Source organism: Parasteatoda tepidariorum, chromosome 9, assembly GCF_982258835.1.
Source record: "Parasteatoda tepidariorum strain Cologne lab strain chromosome 9, Ptep-v5.0, whole genome shotgun sequence".
Lineage (NCBI taxonomy): Eukaryota > Metazoa > Arthropoda > Arachnida > Araneae > Theridiidae > Parasteatoda > Parasteatoda tepidariorum.
The window spans coordinates 708,460-722,246 of NC_141763.1; the positions used below are offsets into that span (position 1 = coordinate 708,460).

The 13,787-nt window shown below is 27.8% G+C and overlaps 1 protein-coding gene across 1 annotated transcript in view; it reads left to right on the forward strand.

Moving 5' to 3' along the window:
• Window positions 1–13,787, forward strand: part of LOC147803208 (transformation/transcription domain-associated protein-like) — a 156,411-nt gene that overhangs the window by 122,494 nt on the left and 20,130 nt on the right. The gene's annotated exons all lie outside the window — the stretch shown is intronic.

Below are 13,787 nucleotides of genomic sequence, written 5' to 3' on the forward strand. Positions count from 1 at the left end.
GGAGCTCTAAATTTTTATCTCCTATAAGGAGGGAATTGGCCAGAAACTTAAACTTCTGTGTTCATGATTAACCCAATTTAAAAAATTCTTAGCTTAAAGCTACAAATAAATTCGCTGAGTTTATGATTATAACAACTATTCACTGATAAAAGATGAATATTAATCATGAATATAAGCTTATAATGTATCTCTCTGGCTCTTCCTTACAAACAAATAAAATAAACTGCGTTTTTAAGTTCCACCTTTGAAAATTTGATCTTTTGAAACGTCTGGATCTTCTAACTCCGGATCACTGTTAGCGAAAAATCCGGAATTTTTCAGGAGCACAATCAGTCCTGTTATATAGATGGTTGCATTGATAAGGTATAATGGCCAACAAGAACATTTTAAATCAAATATATTAAACACTGAATAAAATATCAAAGTTTAAATTTTGCTTAAAATATAAAAGTTAAATCTTCCAGGGGAAATAGGAAAAGTTGACAACTACAGGCGGTGATTGTGAGCCCAAGTCAAAATTCCGGAAAATTTCTTGAGTAAAAAAAACAACAAAAAAACAGTTTAAATTGAAAAAAATTAGAAAAAGTTTTTTTCCCTTTTTCTCAATATTTCTTAGTTTACTTACAATATATATTAAAAATTTTACACATAACTATACCATTTACACATACCTATGATGACCTGGAGAAGTAACTAAAATTAACAAATATATCTTTCTTTCCTTAGTTTATGATTATGATAACTATTTACTAATAAAAAATGTATCTGGCTCTCTCCCTTGCAAACAAAATAAACTTTTTAAATCTCACCTTTGAAAATTTGATTTCCGTAAACTTTCGTGATCAATGATTTTTTGAAATGTCTCGACCTTCGATCTCCGGAAACTTCCGGATCACTGTTAGCGAAAAATCCGGATTTTTTCCGGAGCACAATCAGCCCTGCAACTATGTTATTTATAACTTATAGCTTCATCACCAATAAGATTTAAGAAGAATTGCTGTCGCTAATTTATGATTCGGTCAAAAATGGAAATCCCCCCCCCCTGCAAATAATGTATCATTGTTTTACATTCTTAGAATAAAATTTAAAAGTAAAATTCCTTTCTTAAAAAATGCTCATAAAGGCTCACAAATTAAGTCAGCAAAATGTTATTTCGTGTGGGAGTCATCTTTCAAAACCATAACAAAATCAAGTGGAAACCCTGGGTCATCAATGGCGGATCCAGCGGGCCGCCAAATTGAAAATAATAATAATTTTTTTAACAGTTTACAAAAGAAATAAAATGCTTTAAAAATTATTTAAGGGGGCATATACACCTAGGTTGGACGGAAAAATCGATTTTTTTTTTCTCCATCTAATCATGATCCAAAAGATTAAAACGAAACTAGTCATTGTTTCATTGTAAACATTAATAATGTTGAAGCGCTCTTCATTAGGTTTAACGAAAGGTTGTATTTGCCAAAGTTTCTAAAAAAACGCATTACATTTATTATTTAAAGATTTTGAATACTTGAATTATTTATGTATTGTTCATTATGAAAAAAATAAATGAGAAGACTAACATTAAAAACCTCAGTTTTTTTTTTCAAAAAAAAATATTTAAAATTTTTTTTATAAAAAAATTAATTGAGGGAGGGTATTTGAGTCTATGACCCTCGCTCCCCAGGAAAAATTTCTGGGTCCGCCCCTGCCCTGGGTAAAAACAGCTAAACAGAAGTGTCCGCTGAGAAGTAAATAACGCAGAATCTGGAATTTAATGCTGAAAATTATTTTGACCAAATTGGTACGATTATTACTATAATAAATGAAAAATTGGAAGAAATAATTGATAGTAGGATAGAGTAAAGTTCAAATGATAGTAAAAAAAATTACTGTTGGGGATATTGGTTTCGAGTACTGATGGAAAATAGAAGGTTCGATTATTGATTAAATGATAGCGAGCTCTAAGTACGGATAAAAATATAGTGATATGGACTTTAACTAAGTTGGAAAAAGTGTTCAGAAATATGTTCAAAAGATAGTAGGCTCGAATGCTGATCAAATGATAGAAAGTTTTAAATACCAAAACATTGTTAATGGGTACGAGAACTAAAACGTGTTGAAATGATAGATACTGAATAATAATCAAATGATAGTAAACTTAAATGTTGATCAAATGGTAAGGTTATCGTGACAGTGTTCGCTCGATGACTAATCAACAATTGCAAGTTCGATCACCAATAAAAAAAAAAGGAGTATTTGAGAACTGACATAGAAATAGTAGATTCGATTTTAGATCAAGTGATAATAGGTTCAAGTACCAAAAAACTGAGAGTCAGATCGAGAATCTATAATAATATGGCGATTTTGAGTATTGATCAAAACTATGTGGGTTCCAGTACTAACAATAGAAGGTTTGAAAATCAATATTAAAATAAAGTAGGTTCGAGTCAGGGTTAAAGAGAGAATAGAAAGAAAGGTTCACTGTTTGGAAGAAACTCTCACCGCACCAAGCCTCCAATTTTCTCCTTGTGACGTCACGGCGGCGCAAAGATTGAACTTTTACTTCAAGAACGGAGTGTTCGGTCTAACTAACATTGGAGCATTCCTTTTTGCGAAGTAATTCAAGACATTCGTGTATTCTATAGTGATTTTCACCTGTTTTTATGAAGTGAATTACTAAAAATCTAAAATTATTAACGAAATGCTAGTTTACGCGATTGCAACTTGCAAAAATTCTGATAGAAACACTAAAGGAAAAAATATAATTTTCCACGTATTCCCTAAAATAAATGAACAACTATATAAAGAACGGATTCAACGTGGCAAACGAAATGGCCTAGTTAATATAAATCTGTAATACGTTGAAGAACTTTTATAAGAATTTGCCTTCTAAATAGAAACCGACTCGTTACTTCAAAAAGAATGGCGGGCAAGAAAATGGATTTAAGTCAAAGAAAATTAAAGGAATAGTATAAATAATTAATAGTTAAAATTCTCCTGATTTTATAAAAAAAAATTTAATGTTCTTATTCTAGATATTTATGATTTCTTTTGATAATGTTCTCTAAAATTTAAATATATATAAGCAATTGTAAAATTTCTAATACTATTATGAACCTAAATTATTATTTTGCTTCAGTAATTAGCGCCTAAATGTTGATGTTTCCTAATGATTACGTATGAACAAATTGCCATTAGCAGCAAAGTCTATAATTCTAAATTTAAGCCATCTATACAAATTGTTATCGAAGAATACGTAACTAAAACGTGTCGATATATGCTTTAATTTTGTTTAATAATAAAAGTTAAAACTGAAAATTTTAAAATAAACTATTCATAGTGTCATTATTTACGACAACTAGTAAAATATTTTTATTAGTTAAAAATGGTATTTAATATTTTGGCCAAGAAAATTTTTTTAAACTATGCTTTTGAAGGGAAATAATATGTTAATTGCATAAAGTTTGGAAGCTAATATCAAGAAAAAATCAAACTTATTTTTACAGAAAGAATGATACTAAGTTTTCATAATATCTTTGCTAGCGATCTCCCAGATCTGTGTGCAGCATGACGTCATGATGAGAGAAATCGTAGCTTCTGCTCAAAGAGAGAAATGAAACCAGTCGTGTACTGTACGTAAGAGTATACGTTAGAAAAGTATTTAAAAGATAGGTTTCAAATCATAGCGGATTTGCTATTTATTCCGAACTTGGAGGTTTGATTGTTAATAATAAAGTATGTTCGAACATTTAACAAAGATTTGTTTAAAAAAGTGTTCAAATGCTTGCAACATCGATAAATTATTAAATGAATGTTCGAATACCGATGATATGAGAGTTCGAGTATTGTTGAATAATACAGGGCTCACGTTTTGATCAATTAATCGCGGTTTTGAGAACCGATGAAAATTAGCTTAGAGGGATAAAATACTCAGGTCATATAAGGGGGCGTTTCGAAAAGTGACTTAGAATATTCATTAAAATAAGGCGAGTTTCGAGTACAGATTAAAAGAGAATATACTCGAGCAATGATCAAACATATCAGCCGATTATAATAGGATCAATCGATAAAGTCTATTCGTATACTGATTAAAAATTATTTGGCTAGAGTATTGATCATATGATAAGGAGTTGACTTATTAATAAAATGAGGTATTTATGCATTAATAATTTTTATCACTTCTTATTTACTATTACTTATACGCTGCATTTTTTTACTCATTACTTATAATAGTTTACTTAAAGTTCAAAATAAAAATTATAAAAGCTTTAAGTCTTTATACTTCACTTTTACTAATGAAACTAGATTTTTATATTAGTTATAACACACATTTACCATTATTTGTACGTAGCTTTTACGCAGTAGTTATTTATGAATATCTTACACGTTTACTTATATTTTTACGCGTTACTTATACTATTCATATAAGTTATTTTTGCGCGTTTATTTTTCAAATGAATTTCTTCGCTTTTATGCGTAGCTTATACTTATTTATAGTAATTATTCATTTCATTTATATTCATCCATTAATTTTTGAAACTTTTGATTTTCTTATGTGTTTCCCTTACGCACTTATTTTACATATGCATTACCTTTATGAGTTTTTTTAATTAACAGTAACTTCATAATTGGGGCCGAAATTTTAAGTTAAAATTTGGCGTTCGGCGTTTTAAACTAAGCTTTTTAAATCTTCTCATAAAAAATATAAGTTAAAAAAGGAGTACTTTTGTCACTATTAACCAATTTATAAATATAGGTAAATCTATATTTTTGCAATTTTAGTTTCAAGATTAAATATTTGCGATAATATTTTTTAACGCCATAATTTATGTGTTAGGGATAAATGAAAAAAAAAACACACACACAATGCATTTTAATTACATTCGCGAGGATAATCTGTAAAATAATAACTTTTCCTTAAAGTAAGATAACTTAGTCAGCCTTTACAGTTTTATCTTTAACGTACATGGAAGATGATCTTGCTTATTTCATCAGTCATAACTCAGATCACGTGACTCTTTCAGTCACTGGAATTTCATCTATATCATGTTGATCTACCTAAACAGGAACAATGAAGACGAAACTATGATGACGAGGATGGTATACATAGAAAGAACAGTGAATTGCCGGTCAAACAGTTTTGCAACTCGTCGGTACCGGTCTCTAATCTACAAGTCTACCTGTCTTTGGATCCTGCAATAAAAAATTCTGAACTTAACGAAAAATAAAAGACACACACACACACACAAAAGGAATACATATTTGGAAGATCATACGTATACAAGACTACATTAAAAAAGGGGCAAACTTTAAATATTATCACAAAATAAAAATAAAATATACTACTTTTAATTTTCCGAATTACTTTGTTTAGAACAAAACATTTTAAAGTTTCCAGTTTAATTTTATCAATTCTGAACTGTATAGGGCAAAATTAACGGTCGCTTCTAGTCGTAAGGGGAACTAAATATAACAATTTGCGATTCAACAATTGTCTGCCAATCTCTACTCTTTTAATCGAAAACGAATGTTTTATTATAAATTTTGGGAATTACTACAAATTGTTTACAGCATTCTTATAATTATTTTATTATTTGCTTGATTCTCAACATTTTTCTTTATTTCATAAATGAACCTTGTAACGTCTGTTATATTTTTGATAAAAAAGCTCAAAAGAAATTGTCTTAATTTATGAACAAAAATAGATTTTTTTTAATTGTTTAAAATTTTCCATTTTTATTTGAAGGCCACGTTTTTTTTTTAAAAAAAAGGGACCACAATGCCTCAACATGAAAGAAACGAATTGTGAAACAACAAATGTCCACCTTACAAAATAGGTTACAACATTTGCTTTTAAAATAGTTAATAAACGTATGTCACCTGAAATCATCATTATAAATATTTGATTATTTAACATTGTTAACCCAATTTCTTTTTCATAGATTCTCTGCATTTCCAAAAAAAAAATAAACAGAACTCTGGGGCTATGTGCCTTAATAATAATATGTAGACGTAATTTAAACTGTCAAATTTTGCGATTTCTACTTGCATTATTCAGTAAAATAAAAATGATGTTGGATAAAAGATCAAAATTTTTTGCAATTCTTCAAAATCTATTTTTACGCTTTACTTTTTTTATGTTTTAAATTACACACATTTTACTTAGTTTTATAACTTTTACTTTACTTATCATATGCGTAACATTTACGTGTTTATTTCCTTTTTACGTTACTTTTACGAGTTAAGTTTCTTCATACATTAATTCACATTTTTTAATTAGCTCTTTATTTTACTATTTTTTTCTGTATTTATTCCTTTACGCGTTTAATTTTCTCATGCATTACTTTTTTGTGTTTTTATTTACTAATATTTTATTTTACTTTTTGTACCTTACTTTCCTTTATTTACGTTTGTGCAGTTACTCTTTTATGGGCTACTTTCATTTTTCATATTCATTAATTTTAAGTTTTCGCGTTATTTTTCCTCATGTTTTATTTACCTCCTTTATACTTTACTATACTTACGCGTTTACTTTTCTTATGCGTTATTTTTATATTTGTGCATTATTATATATTACGTGTTAATGTTTCTTGTGCGTTACTTTTACATGTTTCTTTGTGTCACAATTTCTTCTACAGGACATACTTTACGCAATATCTTTCTCGTGTATTATGATTGAACGGCATACGAGCTCAATTTACGCATAATTGTAAATTACGAGTTACTTTTCATTACGCGTTACTTTTATAATGCCGTCACTTATTTTTCTCACGCGTATCTTTTGTCTTACTCGTAACTTTTTCGCGCCATTATATTTTGCACTCTAGTTCTATGTAAGTGTTACTTTTACACGTTATTTTTCTGTTGCTTTTCTTGATGTTTTACCTTTCTTATTCGACGCTTTACTTATGCGTTCCTTTTGCGCACTCGTTTTTCTTTACGCGTTAACTTCGTTATGCAAAACTATTGTTTACCTTTCTTTATGCGTTACTTATCCGAGTATATTTTTATTTCTTTTAATATTCCTGTGGGTTACTTTTTCTTTTCTTAAACGTTACTTTTACACTTAATTATTTTAATGTTTTATTTTTCCGCGTTATTTTTGCATGTTCTATGCATTTTTATTCATGCGTTTTTTCTTACGCGTTTACTTTTTTATGAGTCACTCCCGTTTTATGCTTTAATTTATTCTTTTCTTTATGCGATTTTTTACTTGTCCCTTTTTCGCGTTTGCTTTTCTTATTCATTATTTTTTATTCATTATCATGTTTTACGTGTTGCTTTTCTTATACCTTAAAGAGCACTCTTACGCATTCTTCCCACCAAACCTTTATTTTTGGAACGCGAAACTTTTTTTTGGCGATTACTTTTATACATCATCTCTTTTTTATTATGATTTAATTTTCACGCATTTTAATTAATATTTAATTAATTAACATTATAATTAATATTCTACCTTTCTTTATGCATTAGGTGTATTCTATTCTTTCACGCGTCTATCATTCTCATGTATTACTTTTATATTTCATTCGCTATTATACTTTATGCATCAAATTTCTTTATGCGATACCAGGGTGCGTTGCCAAATTATTCAACAAAAATAAGCACCTTTTAAGTACTTTTCAAGCACACAAAAATATTTTTAAGCACTTTAACAAATATCATAAACAGGCAGGGTTGGAAAATTTTCGGTTTTATCTTGTTTTAACCGTCATGTCAAAAAAAAAAAAAAAAAAAAAAAAAAAAAAACCTTTTGGCATTGTTTTTGACAATTGTCAAAAATCATAAAATTTTGAATCATGTAAAACTAATGGCATTTTCATACGCTACGGACTGACAATACGCCGAAATAGATTGGGGTTGAATTAATTGTGAAAACGTTGAATAGAACAATGAGAACTGTGTCTTGTTTCATAATTCGAAGCGAAAATCAACAAAGTAATGGAAAAATCTCATTCTGAAAAAGGGAAAATTAAGCCCTTTTCAAAAAAAAACACCCATCGAAAACAGCACCTTTAAAAAACGCTACGCACCCTGGTTACTTTCACACAGTTTTTCTTATAAGTAGTCTCTTAAATTATGACAGTTTTTACTTTATTTATACTTTACTATTAATGTGCGTTACTTTTACAAGCTAAATTATGATTTATAGATACGTGTTATTAAATTTTACGCGTTACTTCTCTAATATGTTTAAGCTATATTCCTTATCCATTTTTCTCTACACCCTTTTAAAAATTAACACGCTTTCTATTTCGCTATGCTTGTTTTATTCTTTATATATATTTCGCTTTATTTTACACTTCACGGTTAACTTTATTTTAAGATTTATTTTACTTTCAATTTTACTTTACTTTACCTTCTGCTTTTCTTTTTATTTCACGCACTATACTTACTTTATTTAAGCGTTATTTTTATGCATCACTTTCAGACGTTACTTTTCTTTGCTTTTTCTTATAATTCACTTTTTAATAAGTTTTACGCGCTAAATTTATTCATGAGTTACTTTAACGGGTTAACTTTTATGTATGACTTTTACGCTTTACTTTTTTATGCCTTAACACATTTTACTTTATGTGTTATTCTTTACTTTTATTTATTTATGCTTTCCAGTTTATTCTTTTATGTGTAGTTACAACTTTTACGCGTTTACTTTTCCTAAGAATTAATTTTAATATTTTGTATTACTTTTCTTTTTGCTTTATTTTAATTAAATTTTACACTTTACTATTCTTTGGCTTTACTTTTACGAGTTTGTGTGTTTACGTAGTGTTTTTACCTTTCTCTCGCTTTACTTATACACAGTTTCATTTTTTATGCCATACTTATACTTTCGCGAGTTAAGCGGTTACTTTTTTAAGCATTACGACTTTTAATCGGTTCTTCTTATAGGTTACTTTTTTTTTACGTGCTTTCATTAATTTCACGTTATTTTAATTTCTTTTATGCGTTACATTCACGATGCCTACAAGCTCATTTTAAGCTTTATTGTAAATTACGTGTTACTTTTTCGTTCACTTTTCGTATTTTACGCGTTTACTTTTATTATGCAGTCATTTATTTACTGTTTCACATTATAAATTGCTCGTTACTTTTCTTAATGCTTTACTTTTCTCATTCGATACTTCAACGCGCTCACTTTTCTTATGCATAAATTTATGCATTTATTTTTTTACGATTCTTATGACTTATTATGCTTTACTTTACTTATTCCATTTATTTCCTTTTTTGTATTACATTTACACGATTTATTTCGTTGTTACATTTTACGCTTTCAATCACTTACTTTTTCCTTTCTTAAGCGCTATTTTTACACTTTACATTCATTGCGCCCCTTTTAAGCGTGACAGGCTTAATTTTTACTCATTTGTATATTTGACGCGTTACTTTTCTTGTGCATTAACTTTTAAACGTGATCATGTAATTTTATGCGCTACTTTGATGCCTTTACTTTCCTTATACTTTACATTTCCTTTTATGCATTATATTTACGCATTTTTATATTTTACGCCTTTATTCTAAGTCTTACTTTTTCTTAAGCTTCACATTTAAACTTGCTTTTTTTTACTTTACTTTCTACAATTTTAATTTCTTACTCGTCACTCTTCTTTATGCGTTATATTTTATGATGCTCTTTATTTATCTCTTTTATACTTTACCATTCTTACGCGTTTGTTTGAATGCGTTATATTTATAGCTGCGCGTTATATTTTACGTATTAACGCTTCTTTTGCGTAACCTTTACAGGCTTTTTGTGTTGTTATTTCTTCTATACGACATTGTATTTTACGCAATATCTTTCTCATGCATTATATTTGCGCATCAAGCGAGATCAATTTACGCATTGTAAAATGCGAGTTACTTTTCATTATGCATTACTCTTACTTTTATAAAGCATTCATTTATTTTTTGCACTAATTACTTTTTGCTTTATTTGAAAAATTTTCGTGCTATTATATTTAACACGCTTGTTCAATATATATGTTATTTTTACGCGTTATTCTCCTATTGCTTTTATTTATGTTTTACTTTTCTTTTAATTTCACTTTTGTGTAGTCACTATTTTTATGCGTTTCTTTTACGCAATACTTTTTGTTTACGCGTTAACTTTGTTATGCGTAACTTTTCTTATTCCATTTATTTTATTTCACGCGTTACATTTACGCGATTTTACTCTTTTTATGTCTTACTTCTTTTTCGTGTTACTTTTAGACTCTATTTTAATGCTTTACGTTTTGGCTTTATACGCTTTATTTTTGCGTATTTAACGCAATTTCTTTCTTAATGCGTTTTTTCTTATGTATTTCTTTTAAGAGGCTTCTTTTCTTATCCGTTTCTTTTATGCGCTCCTTTTTTTCTAATACGTAGCTTTAACGCGTTACTTTTTTTTTATACTTTACTCCCGTTTTTTCACGTTCCTTTGCTTTATGCTTTAATGTACACATTTACTTTAAAATTTATTGTTTACTTTTCTTTATGCTTTTTTTCATTTTATGCGTTACTTTTGGTTTTCCCCTACTTTTTCTTTTTGGATTCCTTACTTACACCAAACATTTTTTTATTTTCTTGATGTGGTTCCTTCCTTTGTACGTTACTTTTGCGCTTTACTTTTTATTTCACGCTTTAAATTCATTTTTACTGTAGTCTATAATTTACTTTACTTTTTGCCTTATTTTCAATCTATATTACGCATTAGATTTGATTTACATTGCAAACTTTTCATTTTCTGCTTTACTTTATTTTACATGCTTTTTTTACTTTTCCATCTACTGTACATTATAAGCTTTATTTTTATTTTACTCTTTTGTTTACTTTATAATTCACTGAATATTAAATTATAATTTATGTTCCTTTACGCACTTTTAATTTATTTAACACTTAACTTTAGTCTTAATTTTACTCATTTGTTTACATTTATTTTACATTAATACTTTTTTTACGCTTTAATTAATACACTTTTTGCCTTATTTTACTTTTCTTGAAAGACTTTTTACATTATTTATACTTTAATTTGTATTTTACGCTTTACTTATTACATTTCTGTATATTTGACACTTTACGTATATATATATTTTACACATACGCATTACATACTTTTTATTGTATGCTTCGCTTATTTTACGCTGCTCTCTACTTTTTACTTCACAAATTTCTTAATGCTTTTTTTTTATGTTACGCTTATCTTTTACACCTTACTTTTTTTTATATCTTATGCCTTACATTATTCTATACGTAACTTTATATGCAACGCTTTGCTTAGTTCACGTTTTACTTTATTTTACGCTTTACGTTCTTCTTTATGCTTTACTTTCTACAACCCACAATTTTTAATATTTTCGACTTTTTATTTTACTTTTATAATTTTAGCGCGTGACTTTACTTTCTATTTTGCTTTGAGCGTTTTACTTTAAATATTTAGTTACTGATACTTTAGTTTTTACTACCATTTATTCTCTGCTATAATTTCTACTTTTTATTTTATGTTGTTCGTTTGTTTTCTCTCATATTTTTTACTTAACTAAATATTTTACTTTTCATATCTTATAAGTTTGACAATACATATTTTTTTTTTATATACTTCATTTACGTTTACGCGTTATTATATTTTACGTGATACTTTTCTTTAAGCTATTCTTATATGTTACATTTACGCATTAATTTTCGAACTACTTTAACGAATTACTTTATAATTTAATTTTCGTTAATCTTACGTGTAATTATATTACATGCGTTACTTTTCTTTTCTAAGTAAATTTGCGTGTTTAATTTCGTAAGCGTTTTCTTTTACTTTACGTATTACTTAACCATCTCTGTGCTGTAATTTAAAATACTTTTACAGGTTGTACACGATTTTTACGCGTTATTATATTTTTCTCTATTCTTCTGCATTACGTTTATTTTCCTTATTCGTTACTTTACTTATGTATTACTTTGACATATTAATTTTCGAACACGTTAATCTTACACGTAATTTTATTACATGCGTTACTTTTCTTTTCTAAGTAAATTTGCGTGTTTAATTTCGTAAGCGTTTTCTTTTACTTTACGTACTACTTACCCATCTCTGTGCTTTAATTTAAAATACTTTTACAGGTTGCACACGATTTCTACGCGTTATTATATTTCACGTGAGGCTTTTTTTAAACGTTTTTCTCTATTCTTTTGCATTACATTTATTTTCCTTATGCGTTACTTTACTTATGTACTACTTTTACATTAATTTTCGAACACGTTAATCTTACGTGTAATTATATTGCACGCGTTACTTTTCTTTTCTACATAAGTTTGAGAGCTTAATTTTGTATCCATTCCATTTATTTAACGTGCTATTTACTTTACGTATTATGTTTACTTTTATTTATGCGTTACATTGTTGCATTTTCTTTGCATGCGTTTCTTTTTCTTCTCACATGTGTTTTAATTTTATTACTTCTTTTCTTTTCACATGTGTTTAAATTTTATTATTACGATTTCTAACTTTTACGATTCAATTTTATTATATTTATTGCGTTACATTTTTATGTGCTACTTTACTCTTTGCTGCACAAACTTCTTTACTCTTTACCTTACATGTGATGCAAACATTTGACGGCTAACCTTTTTTTCTTATTTTATGCGTTACATAATTCTATATTTTACTTTTTATTTAACACTATATTTTATACTATTTTTTGAATTTTATACTTTTCGCCTTTTACTCTGCGCTTTACATTTATACTTTCCGCTTGACCTCATTTTTAAATTTACTTAATATCTTACTCCTCGCGCAACACTTTCTATTTATGCTTATATTACTTTAAGCTTTTACTTTAACTTATCTTAACCTTCAGCAACTCTTATTCTGAAATATAATTTCTAATTTTTGTCCTACGTTCTTCATTTACTTTACAAACTTCTTAATATTTCACTTTTCACTTAAAAAAATGATGTAGTGTAAAGCGCAAAATATATGAAGTTTCACGCTTTGCTTGATTCTATATTTACTGCTTTACAAAACAAAATTCAATTTTTGCTGTATTTTATGCTTAACTATTCTTTTAATTTGGATAATATGTCATTTATAATCGAAACGATTCAATAAAACATTTATATCTTAAATTCGTTAATTGAATTCTTTTAAGTAAAATAAAAAGTTATGACAATCAAACTCGACATGAACTCGTTTATGAACAAAAAAAAAAAAAAAAAAAAAAAATACATATTCAGTTTATTTTACAATATATAATTTTATTTTTACCGCAATTTAGGACCACAGTAGAATGGACAAGGTTTACCTTCAGTTCTTTATTTTTTCCTTAATGCGTTGCTTTCACGAGTTTACTTTTATTATGCGTTTATTTTACGCTATATTTCTTATGCATTTTTCTTATTAATTACTTCGCCTTTTTTCTGTTACTTGTAAAATTTTACGCGTCAGTTCCATTTATGGGTTACTTCGACGCGTTAATATATATTATGCGTTATATTCCTTTATGATTAATTTTTCTTTGTCGTTAATTTTATGCAATCACTTTTGTATGCGTTACTTTATCTTTTACTTTTCCTATGAGTTTCAACTATTTTCACGCGTTATATCTTATGCGTTTACTTTATACATACGCAAATTCTACTTTTACGCTTTACTTTTAAATGTTTTTTCCTTATGCTTTACGTTTATGAGTTATTTTCTTAAATTATACATCTTATGTTTTACTTTTTCTTTACGCCTAAAATTTATTTAAGAGGTACTTTTGCGCTTTATACTGAACTCGATGGTGCGATAGCCCATGGAGGGCCAAGGCCTACAGTGCCCATTTCAGTTTTCT